The sequence below is a fragment of the Lygodium microphyllum genome, chromosome 8, assembly GCF_053477565.2.
Source record: "Lygodium microphyllum isolate KBCC chromosome 8, Lygodium_microphyllum_v1.1.10, whole genome shotgun sequence".
Taxonomy (NCBI): domain Eukaryota; kingdom Viridiplantae; phylum Streptophyta; class Polypodiopsida; order Schizaeales; family Lygodiaceae; genus Lygodium; species Lygodium microphyllum.
The window spans coordinates 93,518,295-93,541,576 of NC_141142.1; positions in this window are offsets into that span (position 1 = coordinate 93,518,295).

Sequence of the window (23,282 nt, forward strand, 5' to 3'; positions counted from 1 at the left end):
CAGACTTCAATCCCCAAACAATAGTGCAGCAAGCCCAAGTCTGTCATTTCAAACTCAGAACTCAAAGCCTTTCGAGTTTGGTTGATCATATCTTCATAGTCACCTGTAATAAGAAGGTCGTCCACATATAGGACAATCACTACAGACTTTTTACCATCCCTGTAAACATACAAGTTAGCATCCGAGGCACATCTTTTGAAGTTTAGGTTTAAAAAGAACCTATCTATCCGCTGGTACCATGCTCTGGGGGCTTGTTTCAGCCCATACAATGCCTTCTTCAGTTTACACACTTTGTTCTCAGAATGGGGGGCCTCAAACCCTGGTGGCTGAGGCACGTACACCTCCTCCTTGAGGTCACCATTTAAGAACGCTGACTTAACATCCATTTGGTACACTGGCCACTTCTTGTGGGCAGCCACTGCAAGTACCATGCGGATAGTGGTCATTCTGGCAGTTGGGGCAAATGACTCTTGAAAATCAAACCCTTCAACTTGTGAAAATCCTTGGGCAACCAGTCTAGCTTTGTACTTTTCTAAGGTACCATCAGCCTTGTACTTTACCTTCCAGATCTACTTGGTGCCAATAACCTTCCGCTTTGCTGGTCGATCCACTAGCTCCCAAGTGTCATTCTTCATTATGCTGTCATACTCCGCTTGCATAGCAGCCTTCCATGATGGATCTGCAAGTGCTTCTTCTAAGTCAATTGGCTCCTTTACTTCTCTCATAATCTCAACCATCAAGGCCATATTGACTATGTGAGCAGAAGCCCTCCTTTGCTCCTCTATTCTCTGAGACCTCCTTGGTCTGTCTGCCTTCTCCTCAACAGATGTAGGCATAGGATTATTGTGGTCATAGAGCTGCTTCACCCAGCGCAGCAATGGCTTTTCCAGTGGGGTGATGTCAGGTTGGTGAACTTTTTCCTCATCATCTGAAGATGATGCTTCCTCCTCCTTAAGGATAGGGATAGCTCTCGGGACAGGATCATAGTGGACTACTTCTTCGCTTGATGATAAAGTGGAAGAACTTGCCTTCTCCTCCTCCACTGTATGCGGCTCCTCCTTGAACACCACATCACGGCTCGCGATGATCTTCTTTGCCTCTTGGTCATATAATTTGTAAGCCTTCTGCTCATCACTATAACCCAAGAAGATACATTTTCTGCTTTTTGGTTGTAACTTGTTTCTCTTCTCATCTGGAACATGTGCATAACATTCACATCCAAAAATTCTGAAATGTGAGACAGATGGTTTCTTACCAGTGTAAGCCTCATGAGGTGGTTTTCCCTTGAGAGCCTTTGTATAGCTCCGATTTAGAATGTAGACTGCAATATTAACAGCTTCAGCCCAAAAATGGTTAGGCAATCCCTTTCCCTTTAGCATGCATCTTGCCATCTCCACAATGGTGCGATTCCTGCGTTCCACAACACCGTTCTGCTGAGGTGTGTGAGGCGTCGTCAATTGACGCTTGATCCCTTTGCTCTTGCAAAAGCCTTAAAACTCCTTTGAGTTGAACTCACCACCACCATTTGTTCTAAATTTCTTCACACTTTTCCCTGTTTCATTCTCAACAAGTATTAGCCATTCTTTAAACTTACCAAAAGCTTGAGCCTTATCTCGAAGGAAGTACATCCACATCTTCCTACTGTAGTCGTCGACAATCAACATAAAATAAGAAGATCCCCCCAAGGCATGTGTAGGCATCTTACCACACAAGTCAGCATGCACCAACTCTAGAGGAGCCTGTGCTCTATTCTTGCTTTCTTGTGGAAATTCCTTTCTTTGTTGCTTGCCCATCATACAAGCTTCACATGGTTCCTTCAATTCAGTTATTGTAGGTAGGTGAGCAACCATACCTTGCTTTTGCATCTCCTTCAATACTGCAAATCCGATGTGTCCAAACCTTTCGTGCCAAAGCTTACTTGTGCCCACTCCAGCGGTGGCTGTAAGAGCACTTAGCTCATACAGGTTGTTCCTTCTTTCTCCTTTGCCAACAATTGTGCCAGCACTATCAATAATTTCTGCACCTGTCTTCTTGAACCTCACTTCATGACCAAGATCAGTTATGGCAGCAATTGATAAGAGATTTCTCCTGATTTGGAGAACATACAACACATTTGAAAGCTTTTTGACTTCACCATTTACAACAACAAAAGAAATAGTACCTGTGCCCGCAGTAGGGCATTTAGCATCATTTCCAACCGTCACAGTGATGGATTCTTGTAGAGGCTGCATAGAACTGTATAGACCTTTCTTGTTGGTCATGTGACGGGAGGCCCCACTATCCAACACCCAAGAGTCAGTGGTAGATTCTTCTTGCGCCGAGGAGCACACTTCCTCAATGGTCGCCATGAATAATTCCAACTCTGCTTCAGCCGTATTGGCTGTCTCTTTCCCTTTACTTTTAAGGGTACCATTCTTTTCATCTACCTTCTTGACACGACAATCTGCAATTGCATGTCCTTTCTTCTTACAATAGAAGCACTCTCCTTGAAACTTCTTCTTGCCGTCCTTCTTCTTTTTGTCACCATCATTTTTGGTGGAGGAAACACCTTTGCCTTTTGCATTGGCAGAGAATGCAGCATCTCCATTGTTGCTTCCTTCTCGGGCTTTCAGCCTCAACTCCTCCTCCATTAATAATACACAAAACTCCTCAAAAGTCAAAGCTTGAGGTCTCACCTGAGTATTAAGGGCAGTTACTAGTCCATCAAACTTTTGTGGACAAATCCGAAGACACCTCCGAGCTAGCTCTTCGCTAGTCTTTTGTATCCCAGCACCAGCCATCTGGTCGCACAGATTCTTAATCCGAGTGATGAATGCTTCAACCGTCTCTCCTTCAGCAAACTTCTCCGCTGCTAGTTGATTCTCCAAGTTTTGAATCCTTGTTTGGTTTCGTGTTTCATACTGACTCCTTAGTACATTCCAAGCATCTGACGCTTTGGTTGTATGCTGAATCAGAGTCAAAACACTGTCAGAACAGCTTTAACTAAGGCACACAATGCATCTGCATTCCTTCATTTCCAAGCTCGTAGAAGATCTGCATTCGGAGGAATCATCACACTAGGATTTGATGGGTCGGGGGTAGGCTGTGGTTTTGCGTCAGTCCCCAGCACAGTCTCTAGAAGCTCATAAGAATCAAGGATAGTTGTAATTTTGAACTTCCACAAGGTGTAGTTTGTACCATCTAACTTGTCTTCGCTGAAGGTTGGTGGACGAATCCTCAGTGTTTGAATAGCCGGTACAGCAGCACCACCTCCTGCACAGCTTCCTGATGCGCCAGAACCGCTTCTCAGAGTCGACATAGTTTCTCTTTGCTGTTGAAGCCTTTGCCTCTTGCACGCTCTCCGATCTCTAGAGCCCCCTAGGCTCTGATACCATGTAAAATATTACACGGCGCAGCGAACAGAATCTGAGAAAGAGATAGAGAGTACACAACAGATAAGAGGAGAATCAGTAAATTCTTTAACTCCAAACAACTGATACAAAGATAGCTCTGTCCACCCGTGCGCTTCCACTGTGTGAAGCTTAGATGGCGATCTAGATAGAAGATAGGTGAAGAGCTTAAGGCTAGCTGTAACAACAACTCTGACTGGGTGAAAGATGAGTGAGTGATGGCTGCGAAGGGGTTTAGCTTTTATAGCCCGTGAAGGTCGTTAGGTCGGCCTGCTGACCGACCTACCATATGAGCCTCCACTAGTCGGCCAGGGAATATTCCAGGGAATATTCCCTTTACCATCGGGCTGGGGCCGCTGGCCCCCCTGGGACCCCCCAGCCAGGGGCCGCTTCCGCGGCCCCCGGACCCCACAATAGGGGCCCCTTTTAACTACCTTACACCGCAACTCGATGCAATGTGCCTCGAGTTGCTACCAGCTTAATCACTCCGTTTAACCTTAAGATTAGACCCACAATGGTCACCTTTTTGCCATCCGGTCACATAGACCTCATCTGATATTCAAGTCAGGACTCCACCAATGTCCGGGCTCACACTTGGCTTCTCCTCATAATGGGGGCCTTACAACTTTGAGCACCATGGATCATTGGTAGCACCTAATGAGGGTGGGGCATTGATCATATCTAACAGATAGAAGAGAAGAAAAAGAATAGACAGTAGGTACGCAAGATAAAGACAAAGCACAATGAATCAAAGCACTATGTATTGATAGAATCTGAGAAGATAAACAAATTCCTTGTCTGGCACTACTCAGAAGCAATCTCCTAGCATTAGATCTCCGGAGCTCCCTTGCAAACCAAAAACGTGCACCAAACACTTGATTCTTTTCTACTTCTCAGACCATAAATCTGATGGTTGCGTTGGCTATAAAAGGGGGGTAAAACCCTAGGATGCCTACTCATAAATCTTCCAAATTACTCCTCCTTCTCCGAGTTCAGAGTGCTATTTTCTACCTGTAAATTGTGATCACACGTCAAATCATATGAAGAAAGGGAACTAAATAATTGAAAAATGGAAAAATACTTGTTACTAAGGAAATATTTGCTGCCTGTAAATTGTGATCACAGGTCAAATCATATGAAGAAAGGGAATTAAATAATTGAGAAATGGAAAAATACTTGTGATTACACGTCAAATCATATGAAGAAAGGGAATTAAATAATTGAGAATGAAAAAATACTTGCTACTAAGGAAAAGTGATTTATGAAGAAGATCATGGGGAGCCATAGGAAGTAGGATGGATGAAGAGGGGATCAACAAGAGACTATTATCTGTGGCCCAGGTTAGATTTTACATTATGCAAAAGTGTTGTTTATGTGCAGATAATGGCAAAGTTTTATGTCAGCCCCTAAAATTCAGGCATATTATTTGATGACACATTCCCTTTTAAAAAAACCACTAAATAGTGCTTACATTTTGGTCTAAAGCTTTTCAATAAAAAATATTTTTATCTAAACATTTTGGTCCCTACAACAAGACCTTTTGCATCACGATTGGCCTATTCTCACTAATGCGAAACAAAAGAGAAAACCCCCTTAGAGTAGGTTTTGTTCACGTTGGCCTTCGGGAGGTCTAGCGCCATTAGGAACACTGCCTCAGTCAGTATTTTGTGCTCACTGATATACTGCCTCAGTTGGCGATCTATACTCAGTCATCCATCTTTTAGCCTGATGATTTTTGAAAAGATCAGTACCTAAATTATAGTCACAAACATCTTTATTTCAAATGCATTATACTTAAACTTCTAATAGGATTATTTCGAAGACAAATATTTTCTTTCCAAAAATTAATAACATTGAGACAAATTAGCATAAGTGGTAAAATTGACGTAATTGGTGATACTTAATTACATCAAGACAAATTAACATAAGTGGCAAAATTAGCATAAGTGGCAACACCTTCCAATAGTCTTCCTGGATTTCCCTTCCTTAAGGGATTAGTTTGGACTGAATCTAAGCAAGAATTTCATACTTGAGGATAACTCCCTTGGATTTTTGTGGGTCTTGCAATAAAAGAAAATCTTGGTTAGTTTATTTAGAATAGTATCCTTTGGCAATTTAATCTCAAGGTCTTTTATATATCGAGGATTAGTGTTCGTGTGATTACCCATTAGAGATTTTGTTCGATCAACACAAATATAAAAAATATTAAACCTTTTAGGGATAGAGTATCTTCCTTGTACTCACTTAGGTTCATCTTGTACAGACCCAAGTTACCCCTTGGAATTCGCGGTTAAGAATAGCACTCTGACTATCACAGTGGAGGACATGAACCTCAGTAATCCCAAGCTTAGCAACCAAACGTGACAGCCATAAGACCTCTTTGCATGCCTTAGGTGGCAGTCACATACTTTGCCTTCGTAGTAGACAGTGCAACACACTTCTATAGCCTGGATATCCAAGAGACAGATTCCCCTATGAAGTTAAACACATACCCTATATTGGACTTCCTCCAATCTGCATGTCCAACATAGTCTCATCACAGTTTGCATATGTAAAGCCAATGATAGATGCCTTCTACTTACCAAAGCAGATGCACAAATCCTTTGTCCCCTTGAGGTATCTCATAATATCTTTCACTTCTTCCCAATGCTTCTTGCCAAAGTTTTCCATGTACCTGCTAACCACTTCCACTGCAAAGGAAATGTCAGGACATGTAGCAACCATAACATATATCAAACTACCAACGATTGAAGCATATGGAATCTTGGCCATTTCAGCCTTCTCATCATTAGATGTAGGGTTGTCCTTTGCACTGAGTTTCACATATGGAGGCAATGGAACTTCGATTGCTTTTCCCCCCCTCCATATTGAAACATTGTAAAATCTTGGATACATACTCCAACTGAGATAGATAGAGTAACCCCTTTGATCTATCTTTGAGTATCTACATCCCAAGAATGTGATTGGCATCACCAAGATCCTTCATGTCAAAGCTGCCATGAAGACTTTGCTTCAATGAATCCAAGGCATAAGTATCCTTGCCAACAATTAGCATGCCATCAACATACAAAACCAAAATGATGAGGCTGCCATTTGCTACCTTCTTGGTGTACAAGCAGTGATCAACTTGACTTCTGTGAAAGCCCTAAAACTGCATGAAAGTATCAAACTTATGATACCATTCCCTTGGTGCCTGTTTCAGCCCATACAAACTTTGTTTCAATTTACAGATGAAAAATGGAATCTATTGAGCTATAGAGCACTCAATTTGGAGTTATAGTGTTTAAGTTATGACAAATCCAAATATTTGACCATGTGGCCCAAACTTATGGGAAATTCCCATATTCCCCAATATGGTGTTTCATGCAGATCACCATGTAAAAATGCAGTCTTTACATCCATCTGCGTGAGCTCCATATCCTCAGCTACAAAGAAGCCCAAAATGGTTCTCAAGGTAGTCATCTTGACTACAGGAGAGCAAATCTCATCAAAGTCAATTCCATGTTCCTGCTTGTACCCCTTTTGCTTTGTACTTTGGTGAGGAACCAGAAGTGACCTTCATCTTGTAAACCCACTTGCATGGAAGAGTTTTCTGCCCTTTAGGTAGCTGCACAAAGTCCCAAGTACCATTCTTATCAAGTGATTCCATTTCTGATAGCATGGCCTCGAACCACTTCTTGCTGTTCGGTCTAGTCATTGCTTCCTTGAAGGATGATGACTCACCACAATCTATCAATATGACATAATCTACAACATACTGCGCACCAGGAACAAACTTGTTAGGTGGTCTCGATGGTCGAGTCGACCTACAGAGTGAAGGCTTAGCATTTGCTAGCTGTTGGGCTGGCAAATTTGCATTTACAGGTTGTTGTCTTGAAATATAGACTTGTAATTCTGCATGTACAGCTTACTGTCTTGAAATTTTAGCATGTTGTTCTAACAATTCAGGCTGTCCTAACTGCATGTTTTCAGGATGTTACTGTGGTGTATCATGGGCAATACCTTGATGGTCATTTCTAGTACAATTTCCTACATTTTCAAGAGTATTTATAGCAGGTATACACTACTATCCTTCTGGGCACAAATGACTCTCTAAAAGGTACATCCTCCTTGAAAACAACCCTCTTGACTTCCTCAGTCTTCTCAGGCTGCTTATGCATGCGATCTTCAAAGAAGATGACATTATTGTTGCATACTATCTTTCTTTTCTCGGGATCCCAAAGTCTATACCCCATCTCACCCTCATCACCGTATCCTAGGAATATGTATTTATAGGACTTTGGTTCCATTTTGCTGCATTCTTCTTTCCGTATGTGCACAAAAGCCTCGTAGCCAAACACTCGCAAATGAGCATAAGAAGGTGGCTTGCCGGCCACTATTCCTAAGGGACTCTCCCCCCCAAAGACCTGTTCACTTGTTGATTAGATGAATGGCTATCACAACACCCTTTTCCCAAAAGCCATGGGGTAATGTAGCATGAGACATCATCGTATGGTCCAATTCATGCGCTTTGCAACTCCATTTTGGGGTGGATTATGAGGGGCATCCCTTTGCTGTCATAAAATGCCTAAAAGGCTTTGGACATATACTCCCCACCATTGTCAAAGTGAAGACACTTAAGTGTCTTATCAGTTTGATTCTCAACTAATGCCAATAATTTTTGAAACCTGTCAAGCACTTTGTCCTTGCTTTAATAGGGTAAACCCATACCTTTCAAGTAGCATCATCAACAAATGTGACAAAGTATTTCTTTTCTCCTAGAGATAACCCTAATATCTGACATACATGGGAATATACTAGCTCTATAGGCAAAGATTTCAATGAAAGAGACTTTTTATGAGATGTCTGCGCATTCTCACCATAAACACAATGATCATAGTGCTCAAAATTAGCATAAAGACAAGGCAAGTAACCCAAATGAGAAAGTACTTTCATTCCTGTTTGACTCATGTGTCCCAACTAGCCATGCCACAAGGACATACTTGGCTACTCGGTCATGGAAAAAACATGATCATGCACACTAGATACATGAAGTGGATACACAGTATCACTCTTGCAACCTCTAGCAATAACCCTAGATTCCTTACAGATCTTCCATTTCCCATCACCAAAGGTGGTATGAAAACCATCATCATCTAGTTATCCAGTACTAATCAAGCTCTTCTTGAGCTGCAGTACATGCCTTACATTCTGAAGAGTGAAGACAGATCCATGCTGAAACTGCAATTGCACACTGCCAATGCCTGCAATGCCACATGCATAATTGTCCCCAAGATGGGCAACACCATGTCGACCTCTTGTATAGTTTGTAAACCACTCACAATGAGGGGTGACATGAAAGGAGGCACTTGAATCCAAAATCCAAGTGTGCATGTCATCATCCGTATCGACTATTAAAGCATGTGCATTGAAACATGAAGAGATAAAGAGTACATCATTCCCATTGTCGCTCTCATGAGACTGACTGCATTCACCTCTTTGATCTTTACACCACTTTTCTTAGCAGGTCTTTCTTCTCTTCCTTATTGTCATCCGTAAGATCTTGTAGTATCCTCTTTCATACACAAATCCATGAGTTTCTTCAACCAGTAGACTTTACTTTTGTAGCACTCTTCTAGGTATACAATTCTTCCAATCACTTCCAAATGTCATAAGCAGAATCCAATGCTTCAATGTTAAACAACAAGGCATCAGAAATCGATAGCTCAATGGTCGAGCGTGCAAGCTCATTCAGCTCATCCCAGACATCCTGCTCTACATCAACTGGTTTTGTTCCCTTTGCTTTAACCGGCCTTGCTTGCTTCTTCTACAATAAGATATTATAGCACTGCTTTTGCCAAACTGCAAAGTTGTGTGCTCCTTCAAGTTTCTTGATATGCGTAAGATGATTGTCACTGCTGCTAGCCATGATTCACAACCAAATATCTGTATGACAGTAAATGATAGCTAATGCCAAGCAATGAAAGCTCCAAAATCCACTTAGTAGTATATTAGGAATATCCCCAAGTATGTACATCCAAAACATACATCAGTTCATTGCCCAAAATGCCTCAAAATCATTCAATTATAGTAAACATACCAATTTCCTGACAAAAACAGACTGCAGTCCTGAAATTCTTGACAATACAAGTGGTTGTCTTGCAATTCAGGAGTGCAGTCCTGAAATTCCTGACAATATAGGTGACTATCCTGCAATTCAGGAGTGCAGTCCCAGAAATTCCTGACAATACAGGTGATTGTCCTACAATTCAAGAAACTGTCGTGAATGTACAACAATAGACTTGTAAGTAAAGTTGATTAAAAAAATGAGCAAGACATAATGCATACACATTCAAAATGTCATTCAGCCTTGTTATTCCGATAGTCAAGTCTCTATCAAAACTGAGTGAAATCTCAGTTAAAATCAGTCCAAATGCACTTCAATACATAGGCATATCATTCCTCAGTATCTTGACATCACTTGAGCATGTATACACATCAATATGCATATCCAAGAACCAATGTCATTAAAGGACAGAGAGCTGCTTATAAAGTGCAGGCTGTGGATTATGTATTCCAGCCACAAGCACGTCTACAAACTGAGCCAAATCCTTGCAAAGATTAGCTCAAAATGGCCTCAAGATAATACCACATGATTCCCAAAGCATCGAGCATCAAGATATCCAATAGCCATCAAATGAGCATCAATCTCAAGAGAGCAGGTGCTGTCCTATTTGTTACAGATCTAAATACTATGTATTTTAGACTTGAAGCTGAATGTATATTAGTCCCAAGTGTAATATTACACTTCAATGCTCAATGCTAAGCATTAGATGCAAAGTCTAGAGTGCAACCATGATGCCAAATGAAGAGGAGCAGCTATTGTAGGTCCTAATCATGTTGAAAAGCTAGATCTGCATACTCATGCTGATGATGCCTTCAGTCTTGAAGGGATTAAAATGTTGGTCCAAGTGTTGGAGATGATGGGGAGGGTCCCCAAGTGGCCAACGATGGTTGCCAACAAGCTCAAATGAAGGGAAAAGCTTCAAGCTTCAAGAAGAAGCTTCAAACCTTGCTGCCCTGTATGCATGCTCTTCACAATGAACTCTTCTTAAACTTCAAGCTCTTGCACATGAAGAAATGCCAAGCTCTTGATTGCTTGAACCAAGCTCTGATACCAGTTTGTTGAGTTAGCTGCAATGGAGCTTCTATGTAGAGATGCAGGTTGAGAGCGAGAGAAGAGATAGAGACACATGATTTGTGTTACTGAAGAGTGTACCTCAATAATGATTTTACATAGGTATATGCACTATGTATAGCCTGGCCCTTACGGGTGGACATGGGAACTGCCCTTTATCCCAACATCTTGCCTTATAGCTTTCACTTGCTGATCCATTTCTTCCAGCATTTGCCTAGATGCTTCTACCCATAGGGTAGGATTATAAAAATTTAATGGTGTAAGACAATCTTGCCTATATAGTGCTTGAAAAGGAGTCATTTGAACACTTTGATGGTATGATGCATTGTAGGAAAATTCGACTAAGGGTAGGTATTGGATTCACCATTTGGGTTCCCTATTACAATAAGCCCTTAGTATGTCCTTAATAACTTGGTTGACCCGCTCTGTTTAACCATCGATTTGGGGATGGTAAGTAGTACTGAAGCATAACTGGGTTCCTAGAGCTTCAAACAAACTCTTCCAATAGTTTGGGATGAGAGAGAATCGCAGTTGTTGATGATTCTTTGGGGTAATCCATGTAACGTAAAAATTTCCTTAATGAAAATCCTGCAATATCAGAAGCCTTGTAATTGGTTTTTACAGGAATAAGGTGTGTAAATTTTGTTAGCATATCAATGACTACCATTATGGAGTTATATCCTTCTTGTACTAAGGGTAATCCAACTATGAAGTCCATGCTGATATACTCCCATTTCATTTGAGGGATGTCAAGTAGCTAGAGCTTTCTTGGCAACTTGACACACTTGGTCTTAATTTGATGACAGTTTAGGTATTCGGTGACATAATTGAGTACATCATCCTTGAGTCTTTTGTAGTAGAAGCTTCTTTTGACTGTACTAAGAGTCTTAGTATAACCAGGATGGCTTGAAAATGGGGAATCATGAGCTTCCCAGAGTATTTTCCTCTTGAGTTCTTGACTTTTGCAGGAATACGTAGTCTTGTCCTATAATAGGCAAGCTCCTCGTTTATGGAAAAATCTTGATACTTAGTCTTGAGTTTTGGGTTTGAATCCTTGATGGAAATTTCTCTTAACAAGTTCTGATAGCTTGGATCCTTCATTGCCTCTTCTTTAACCATTTCTATGAGAGGGTTAGTGGGCATTGAAATCATTGTGGCAAGAGTTCCAACCCTAGAGGATTCTTCTAAGATTAGAGAATTAAGGAATGATTTATGGCTTAGGGCATCTGCAATCACATTCTCCTTGCATGTTCTATCCTTGATTTCAAAGTCAAATTATTACAAGGTCTCAATCCATCGGCATTGTCTCATATTGAGATTTGGCCAAGTAAAAATCCACATTAGGCTCTTATGATTAGTGACTAGAGAATACCTATCACCAAGCAGGTAATGCCTTTATAGTTTAAAGGCATGAATTACAACAAGTAACTCTAGGTCATGTGTGACATAGTTTCTTTCGTGGATCTTTAATTTTCTTGAAGCATAGGCTGCTGGATGTCCTTCTTGCATAAGCACACAACCCAAAGCAAGAGAGCTTGCATCAGTTATGACTTCAAATTCTTTGCTGAGGTCAGGTAGCCTTAGGATAGGGGCGGTCACCAAACTTTGCTTAAGCTTCTCAAAGCTAGATTGTTCAGCACACGTCCATGTAATGGAGACCTAATTTTTGAGAAGGTCAGTGAGAGGTGCGGCGATCGAGGCATAGTCTTGAATGAAGATTCTATACCAGTCTGTTAGCCCTAGAAAGCTTCGCACTTCTTTGACTGTTGTCGGGGGTGGCCAATCTTGTACACCTTGGACTTTGGCAAGATCCAGTGAAATGCCATTTGCCGATATTATGAATCCTAGATATTCAATCTACTTCTTCAACAAGAAATCACATTTCTTCTTTTTAACATATAGTTTGTGGGCCCTCATTGTTTCAAGAATTGTTCATAGCTATGGTTCACAGTCTTCCATAGATTTTATCCATGTTTTTGCTTCAATTCAAATGTCCCTTCCTTTACCGTCAAACTCCAGTGGTTTGTATTGATTGAGAAGAAATTTCTTCTCTTGAGCTTTCATAGTATTGAGATTCGGGGTGACGTTCTAAGAATTATGCAATTTTATGATCAAAATTCTTTCCAACCATATTCAGAAAAAAAATATGTTTACTTGCTTACTCTACCTCATTAATTTAGGAGGAAAATTATGTACTATTTGTCCTTTCGATAATCATTAGGGTTTATACTTCAAAAGAGAGTTTTGATTTTTTAATCAGGAAAAAAGTCTATCTACTATTTTTGATTTATCAAGGAGACAAATGGATGGAAAAAAATAATTCTTTACATCAATAGCAAGGGAATACATTATTCGAGTAGTTTGGGAGCTCATATTATTCTTGGAAAAGATTTTTCTACCACCATCTAGACATGGCATTGCAATACATCTATCACATAGTAATTAGGATTCCGAGAATAAATATCCATAAATCTATATTTAAGAGGAAGATCAGGTAATCCATCTTTCTTGTAGTTGCACCAATTGGAGTATCCTACAACCGTGACTCGATCATCCGGTATAACCCTTGTAACCTCCTCATAGATGTACTAGTTTATTTTGACTTGTCGCCCTCTAGTGAACATGTTTGAGTTGACTTTGGCCTCATAGAAGAGATAAATCTTGGCAACCTTATAAAGGCCTTCCATCCACCTTAACCTCTTTAAATTATTCTGGAGGTAAGCAAGATGGTTTGCATCAATGTAACAATACCCTCTACTTAACATCCATCGCCTTTCATAACACATGGGTGAAGGATTATATATTTGATCTAATATCCACATCATTTAGTTTCTCCAGTTGAAGCTAGAGGAGTGCATTGCTGTCATAAACAGAACTTGAAGAATCGTTTCCAAGGTCCATCTTTCTGCCAGAAATCAAGAACATATATCAACAAGAGAAGATTTCATTGTTTAAGGAAAGGATATTTTATGTTGTAAATATAACTAGTTTTATTTAATTGTGTTGTATCCTACATCAACGTTGTTATGCCGCTATGTGCACACACTTTGAAAAACTCTAGAGTGCATTGTCATTCAACTTTCTTATTGATTAGAGAACCAATGCCATATTAATAATTAATGTCACTGTCCGTAGTGTGGATGGTTAAAAAATACTAGATTTTTGGATAAGTTTAGTCAATTTTTGATATTTTAGATATTATCTCTTGTAAATATCCAAAAGTTAGAGACAACTTCTAGAATAGGATGACATGTAAGAAAAAGCAAGTGGCTTTCAGCTATTTTGGGAGGATTTTATGTAAAAAGAAGGATTGGCAAAATTGCACGACGCGCTTTCGTGCCGCTATGCATACACCGTGTAAAAAAATCTAGAGTGTGGCTTTCTTATTGATTTAGAGAGCCAATGCCATTTTAGACATTAGTGTTGGTGTCCATGGTTCAAAAATATTATATTTTTGAACAAGTTTTAGCCAATTTTTGATATTTTTGATATTATCTCTTATAAAAATCCATAAAACTGTAGATAACTTCTAGATTAGGATGCCATGTAAAAGAAAGCATGTAGCTTTTAGCCAATTTGAGAGGATTTTATGTAAAAAGAGAGATTGACGAAATCACACAACGCGCGATCGCTATTTTTAGGCAGTGAACAGCACTCCGAAGTGGAAGATGAAGAAGGAGTGATCTGGTAGAATTCTACCAGTGGTAGAATTCTACCAGGTGTCCTGGTATTTTATCCCCTAATGGAAGCATCAAATTGGCGATCTACGCAGCATAGGGGAAGGTATTATTTTACACATGTTTTTGTCTATTAGAGTTTTATCTTCTCATAAGACATTAATAAACTGACAGGCTTCATCTCAGTTAGTATTCTTCTTCATCTTCTATTTCTTTTTGGGAGTATTCTACTATGTCTTCTATTTCTTCAAACCCCTTCTCTTCCATCTACTCCTCTCCCTGAATCTATCTTCACCCTGCTGTCTCTTACCCCCGTGGTGGACTCTCAACACCAAACACATCGACACTGTGTTAGGGGAAGTTTATGCTATCATCAGAGGTGAATTCCAAAAGATATTTGGGCTGATATCTTTAGCCATATTCAGAGAATCAACTATAATATTGTTCTTTTAATTCATTTCTTACTCTATAGAAGACATCTTGTCAAAATATGCAAGTATTATGTGCCCCTATGGCAGGGCAATGTTTGTAGATCAATCATAGATGCTTTAAGTTGAATTAAGAGGAGATTTTCCTCTTATTGCTTGGCTGTGGTAACTTATCCTTATCAGGAACTCAATTTGAAGCTCTCTTGAAGCAAGTCTCTTTGACCTACAAGCATCGAAATAGACTCATAAGATTTTGTTCCTAACAGTCTACATTGAATGTAATCATGCAAAGTTGATTCATGCTATGGCATCATGTATAAATGATGGGATGCATAGTTGTTTATGATACATGATAGCATATTGTACTTAATTTTATAAATTGTGATTGCTCTTATAGTCAAGAAAACAAGCTTGATTTGAGTTAGAACTTATGAGATAATACTCTTGTGATCTTTGCTAAGAACATGCAGTTGGAAGCTCTATCAACATCTTTAAGAACTTGGCTTGAAACCTTCAACTCTTCTCTTATCTTTATCATCTCCGGAGTCTAAGCTCTTGAAACCCCATACATTCTTCTCTCTCAAACCCCTGTGATTGACCACAAAGTACCTCTTGAACCTTCAAACATTCTTTGTAATATACTTATCTCTTGAAGACACATCTCCATCTATCTTGTCCAGTTTTCTTGCCAAACCCCTATGGTCACCTTCAACCCTATGCGCTGCGACATTGGTGAACCTGACATGAAGGTTGGTGTAAGAGAACTCCAAGATGGGGGATTCTTTAGGAAATACTCTATAAGAGTTGGTGCGGATAGTACAACAGACTCAGCAACAACAAATCCAAATGTTACAACAACAACAAGAAAGGAAAGACAAAGAGAAGATTGATTTCACAACTATTGAGGCCCTAGAGAAAGTTGGGCAGGAATTAAACAATTGAATGGTCAAAATGTCTCTATTTTCATTCACTTGTATGTTGAGAAAATGCTCTTCTTTGGTGTATCGCAACATGCATGGAGTCGCCATTTTGCCAGACTAGCCCAGCATGGTCTTCAAGAAAGAATCCATGGTCTTTTTGAGATAGATGAGGATTGGGCTGCATTCAAAAAAGCCCTACGCGAAGAATTCTTCTTAGAAGACTTTGGCCTAATGACGAAGAAAAGTTTCACTGATTGGATTGAGAAACCCAATAAAGGTTTAGCTGCAACAACTTTATACCATGAGTTTGAAAGTAAATTTGGACAACTTGATGCTGAAGACCAACAAAGTGTGGAAGGTCAGAAGATTGAATTATTCCTTAAGGCTACAGATCCCATTCTGTAAGAGAAGCTGACTTATTGCCTAGAAGATGCTACCTCCAAATTAGGAGTCAAGATTACATGGACAGATGTTATTGATGCAGTTAACATGATTACTCGAAGAGAGCGGATGTGACTAAGATTGGGCTACTTCAACTTCAACAACTCCATTGATGGAGCTTGTTCCACCTTCAAAATCCCCAATTCCTTTGACTAATCAACAACTCTTTTTTCTTCAGTTCCTTCTAAAAATGATGTAATGGATGAACTCATTAAAAGATGAGTGACCTTCATTTGAATCTTATAGAAATTAGTTCCAAGGTGGAGAAGCTGGATGTCAAAGTTGAAGAACGAGGATGATCATCAACTCAAAGACCCATGAGAGAAGGCTATAAGAGGCGATATATTTGGTGTGACAGCCAACAACATGACAAGAGGGAGTGTTCTGCCTTCCGTGAGGCAGAAGCACAAAAGCTCATCTTTTGGAAAGACGGAAAAATTCATGCAGTCGAAACTGGTCTTCCACTAGAGCCAAATTTTGGCAATGGTGGAATGAAGAAAATATTAGAAGATTTAGCTGTAAAGAATGCCTATGCAACAATTGATGCAGCTACCTATGGACTGCAAATTGAGCCAACTAAATCAAGTTTGAAAGCATGTAAAGCTAATGTGCAATCTAAAGTATGAATGCAGGAATTAGATCAAATGGAACGCGGAAAAGTAGCCAAAGATGATCTGACTAATGCTAGTCAGTGCATTTGAGGAATAACTGGTTGAAAAGAACTGGTAGATTCTTTTTCTGCCTTTGCACATTTGGCTGACGTCAATCATAAAGAAGTCTTGATTGAAGAAAAAAGGAGGAGAAGATGAACCAAGGCCTTCCTCTTCTCGCCATCCGAAGAAATGGGTAACTAGAAGAACACTTGAATAACCAAAGCTTGTTGAAAATATGACCCCAAATTAAGAGATGGAAGATGCGCCACAAACAAAGAAGACCTAAGGAAAGAAGAAAGGCAAGTAGCCATGCTACAAATTGCAGTCTGACATAGAATCTGCAATCGATCTCAAATGAGTTCTAGAAGAACGAATCCTAGGAAGTAAATTGAGTTCACCATAGATGAAATACTTGGAATTGCCAAACGTGAATTCCATGATGTAATTATTAATGTAATCAAAAGAAAAAAACAATATATTGGTGATGATGCTGAAGAAATAGTGCATGTTTTTTTGCAAGCTCTTCGAGTCTTTGTGTAGGATGAAGAGAAGCTGACTGCACAAGGAATTCAGCTTGAAGCAGTTAAAGAGTTAATTGCAAGCAATTGAAGCTAAAGATAAAGAAAGTATGGATGTAAAAATTAAAGAAGTAAAGGCTGAAAATGTAATGGTCGACTGGTCCAAACCAGTTGGGCAGCCCACCTCTCAAAAAAAGGTCGTCTAGAGCACATGCATGATGAGGAAGAAGCTCGATTCATTCCAAACAGTCACTACTCCTGTACACATTGGGCAAGAGCAACAACAGAGACATTCATCAAAATTGGAGAAAAAGAAACACCATGTATTGCACTCTTAGACCATGGTTATGAGATAAAAGTCATGGCAAGGAGTCTCTATGAAAGTGGTGGATGGCCTATAGATGTTGATCCATGTTGGCGAATGAGAGCTGCAAACAACTCTTCTGGAGAGTTATATGCAATATGTCCTAATGTGCAGGTAACTATTGGAGACACAAAAGACAATTTTTACTTTTTTGTTCAAGACTCTTGTAGTTACCCTATCATTCTTGGGCAACCTTACATTTCTAAAGCCCGCTTGGAAACAAAAGCTCTTGATGATGGTTCATCCTATGCTCGAATCCGAAGCAAGGATAATGAACAACCTATCCAATTTCTTACTGTGTGTATTAACCATCATCGAAATAGAGATCGACTGCGTGATTATCTTGTGCCTCTTAATGCCTGAGAATTCAAGGGTTTGCAGGCTGGACTGCTATAAAAGGAAGCTATGGCAGTGCATCATGTAAAAATATTGAACCTCCTTATGCTACACAAACTCTGTCTCTCGCAAATCTGTATGTATGTACAGCCAATAGTATGGGCTGTTATATGTCTCTTCTAGCCATGACTAAAGCTAAAAGAAAATATTTATGTCATGTAAAAAAGGTGCTGAAAACTTATGACATGATGATTGAAAATAAATATATTTTGAGCATTTTTTTGGGACTAATTACTACTAATACATTGGTTGAAATATATGTAGCTGCTCATACAAAAAAGTAGGCTCAAAATTAGTTTGTAGAAGTATGTACATTAGTTTTTTATCAAACAATTCAAGAATTTGTTGAGTAGGAAGACATTGGTTTACTCAACAAGGTTGAAGCACAAGTGGAGACAAAATACAAGACGGTGGATAAGAAAGTCAAGCATATGGTAGTCCCACTGCCTCCTGAAAGTGAAGGACTGACTGATAGGGTAGCAAATCAGCCAAGTCTTCGCGATCCTTCCAACATTGGTCACAAGTTCACATCTGAAAGTATAAAAGAGCTCAAAATAGGTGAAAATTCTTTCCTTTTGCCAGCTGAAAAATACTCTTTTATGCAAATGCTAATGAAACATGGAAAAGCTATTGCATTTCAGCCAAGTGAAACAGGCTATGTGGATCCAAATATTGTGGCTTCTAGGCAATCAACAAAGAGATGAGTGATTCCACACTTAGCGCATCTCAAGTCAGCCTTATCTCTATTTGCTTGCTCCCTCTCGGGGTAGTGTGAAGAAATGTGTCCTGAGTGACCGCAAGTCCATGATTGGCTCTTGGGTCTATGTTCCTAGCCCTCTGCCTCTACCTCTTCCTAACGCCATCACTAGTACTAGTCGATAGTCCATAAAGATTGCGTTGCCTTCCTCATTGTACGACACGCATGGGTTTACATAAGGCTCATCCGCTAGGCTCGTCCATAGAGTGGACTGGAGCATTACTCGGTGGGTGGGTCATGTAGGGTCCAGGTGGTCTAGGGATACCTGTAGGGTTTATTTCCATCCTTGGGATGGATGGCTTGGCATCATTAGGTGCCACAAGAGCCAATGGGGCTCCCCTTCTAAAGAAGTTTGGTGTCTTGTTCGCAAGGTAGGGTTGACTGTAAGGTTGCAGGTATGGGGGCCTCCAAGGTAATAAAAAATGCATGGTGTCATAGCTGAACCTACCACAATTAGTGTAAGGTTGTGACCTAGGGTCCTGACACTCAGCTGGCAAATGGTTTCCGCCACATGCACACATTGGACGTATGGGTGCTTTGGCCGTCTCATCTCCTGTAGTTGGCTATGTCCATCCTAATCTCTGCTAGCTCTTGTCCTGGATCAAAGCCCTTCCTTTTGTCTTGCACGCTTGGGTCTGCTCTGTAACTCAGCATTGAGACCCTCTCAAAACTCCCGACATTGGATTCTTCTTGATTCGAGCCTCTGGAGCCTCTTTCCTTGAGCTGATTGTCCACTCTAATGCGGTGTTCTAGTCGAGTTTGAGCATCGTATTTGTTCACTAACTACTGGGCGGCCTCAAGAAAATTTCCTAGGTCAAGTTCTTTGTTGCTTCTACGGCCTGAGATGCCCTCTTCCATATCCAAGGCTTCTTGTTCTACCAAGTTGTTGATCAAGTTGATAAGGTGGCCGTGTAGATCAACTTCCACAATAGTGCTTGTCCTTGTTGCGTCCAGCTTTTCAATTGTGTTCCTCACTTGGTTCTACTTTTGGGGATTCAATTACCCTTCTATGTTCTTGGGTCTCCTCCTACTGGTGGGTTCCTTCAGGGTTTTATGTGTGAGTGAATTCCTTGTTAATTGCAACCGATCCTCAACTTACCCTCACTCTGTGCATGTGTGTGTGGGTGTATTCTTTTTTGTGCACTATGCGCAACCATGCTCTTTGCTTTCCTTAAATGTGTTTTGGGTGATGGAAATCAGAGTGAGTGAGAAAACAAAGTGTGCATAGCTCTAGCACTTGTGTCCATGGGTCGTCGGCTAGATAGGGTTGTGTGTTAGGTTTCTAGTTGTCCTCACCGACTTCTAGGGTTTTTCACCGCGCTATTCTATTGAGCTCATTTAGGGTCAATTTGGGGTCTTATAACCAACCCATAGCACTAGACACGATTCCAGATTATTTGGCCACAATTTCTAGGTCTATAACTACATGTGAGGCATTCGATGGGTTCTTCTGGTGCGGATCACGCTTCTCGTTGGTCGAAGGTAGTTAAATTTCTAGATTTTCTTTCTTAGGCTGTGTTCGATTTACAAGTGTACGATTTTGAAAATTGGACGCCCGATTTACTAGAGTTTGATTCTAGAAATTGGATAGGGTCGGGCGACTATCACAATCGGACAAGGTGTGTCCAATCGGGCAGCTTGAGTTGGTCTGATTGGGATATGTCCGATTCTTGGAATCGGACAGGGGTGCTTGGTCTGATTTGAATGTATACTCAATTCTGTGGTCCGATTGCCATGATCGGATGGCCGGGTGTCTGATTGAATGGGGCGGTGTGTCCAATTTCTTCTCATCCGATTCTCAGAATTAGATGGAGGTGGGTCCAATTTGGAGTTGGTTTGATTTGGAGTTGGTTTAATTTTAAAAATCAAACGGGTATGTCAAATTGGATTGGATGGGCTTGTCCGAGTCTGACTCTAGGAATCGGACCGTCCGAGTTCGATTTTGGGAATTAAACACTGTGAAAAAAGTCCAATTCCGCTGGCCGAAAACGCGTGCCGATCATGTTTTGCCACAAATCTTCACTCTAATGTTGCCATTACCTCCAAGAACCTCGAGAAATCAAGCAATGGTACAGGCCAAGGGCATCCCATGCCTGAATCTCACCGAAAGATTCGATACACTCCAATCGATTCGACATAGACTTGTGACCTGCAAGCCCTCTCTCTCTCTCTCTCTCTCTCACACACACACACACACAAAGCAAGGACTGCAAATGAGGCTTTCCCTAGTTACCTAGGACCTTAAACCCTTGTTGGCTAGCATCTTAGCATTCTCGATGACTCCATTTGTGACTCCGAGACATCTAAGTACTCTTTTTTTTCTATTTTTTCCCTGTTATTGCCTTGTTTAGGACTGTTTTACAGTAGTGAACCTTAAGCTTCCCACTTTGATTTCTGCCTCTTATCCTACTCTAATTGCGACAAAAATCAAAAGAAAAGCATTGAATGCATTTCTCCTACTCAACTAAGTTATAAAAACCAAAAATACTTACTTGTAGCATGGATTAAAGACCCAAAAACTCCTATCTATCTCAAGCTCCGATTCAGGGATGAAACACTTACTTCGATGCTTGATTTGAAATGCGCAAGCGCTCAAGCTTGAATCTGTTGGTGTTGACAATGGAACCAAAATGTAGAGGCAAGCTCAAGCTCAACCAATAAGATCCATAGACCGTGAGCATTTCAAGCGAGCACTAATGGCTACCTCTCACATAGCCAACGCACTATCCCTCTCTATGAGTGTAGTGAGCTTATCTTAATGCCCAATTGAGTTGCTTCCTCTCTCAAGCACTCCGATAGCTCCACGATTCGTGATGCATATTCAAGCATCCTCAAGTCTCTTCCTCCAAGCTCCATCCTCCATAGCCATGTGCGAGATGAGAGAAGAGAAGAGAAGAAGAAGAAGAAGAAGAAGAAGAAGAAGAGAGGAGATGGTGGAGGGCTTCATCTCCAAGATCCCTCACCCTCACACACACTCCCTCACCCACTCACACGCCCTCCCTCAAGCACTCACAAGCAAGCAAGAGAAGAGAAGAAGAAGAGTCCACTTTGCCACAACAAAAAAATGAGCTCTCATTCACTTTTTGAACTTTCTATACAAAACCCTAAATCCCTTTTGGGTGATCATCCCCTTATCGCCCTTTTCTTACATGGCCAACTGGACCTTTTTCCCATTGTCATTCTCTCTTCCTAGCTTAGTCCTATCTCTCATTCATGGTTATAAATTGCACAGGAGGGAGCCTGGCGCTCTTTTATAGAGGTTTTGGCTGTGCCTTTATATTTAAAGGTGCGCCTTCTTGCATTTGGCTTCTTGCGGCTTCTATGGCTGTGTCTTGTACTCCTGATGGTTGTTGCCATGCTTTTAGATTTCTTTCGAGTCCACTCTCTTGTAGAGCCTTTTCCTTTTTTTCACCTTGCACTTTTCCTCTTAATGCCTCGTTTTTTGCTTCCTTTGCTTTGCACTAAACAGATATGGAGTACTTACCACCCTTAACTATTCTCATTTTGATTCTTGTGATCATTGTCTTTATGGTAGGCAGACTAGGTCTATGCATAAGAAGTTTGGTATGTCATGCATGAGTGAGCCCTTGGCTTTGGTTCATTCTGATGTTTGTGGGCCCATGCCTTGTCAGTATTTGGGAGGTGTGAAGTATTTTGTTACCTTTTTAGATGATTTTTCATGTAAGGTATGGGCTTATGCCATAAAGCTGAAGTTCGATGTCTTGGCAATTTTTCAAAGATGGTTTGCTTTGGCAGAAAATGAGTTTGGGTATAGGCTAAAATGCCTAAGGACAGATAATGAGGGTGAATATGTATCACATGCTTTTGATCAGTTATGTGATGAGAGGGGTATTAAGCATTAGTTGACCGCCCCTTATGCCCCTCCCTAGAATGGTATGGTTGAGCGGATGAATAGGACCATCCAAGAGAGTGTTCATAGTATGCTTAGCCATGTAGGCCTACCCAAACGATTTTGGACTGAGGTAGTTACGACTGTCGTGAATATCATTAATAGATTGCCTTGTAGTGGCATTGATTTTCAGGTTGCAGAGGAGGTATGGACAGGAAAGTCTCCCTCTTATGCGCATTTACGTGTCTTTGGATGTGAGACATTCTACTAGGTGCCCAAGGAAAAGCATAACAAGATGGATCCTAAGAGTGTTAAATGCACATTCCTTGGTTATGGAGATGTAGAAGAGATTGGTTACCGTTTATGGGATCCATAGGATCCACAGCCATGACGTAGTCTTCCATGAAGACAAGATGCATAGGCAGTCTAAGAGAATTGTGGAGATATGTAGGGTTATATTTCAAGAGGAGCCATGGGCTCCCATACAGCCAGCTCGACAGCTTGTAGTAGCAGCAAATGCTCATGGCCAGGTGTTGGATAGAATATTGGGCACACAATAGAGCCTACACTACGCCGTTCTACTAGAGATAGATGCCCACTTGATAGATTTGAGCCCTCCATGCAATATGTGTTGGTTACAGATGCAGGAGAGTCTCTCACCTATGATGAGGCTATGTGCAGGGGTGATAGTCACTCGTGAGAGAGGGCTATG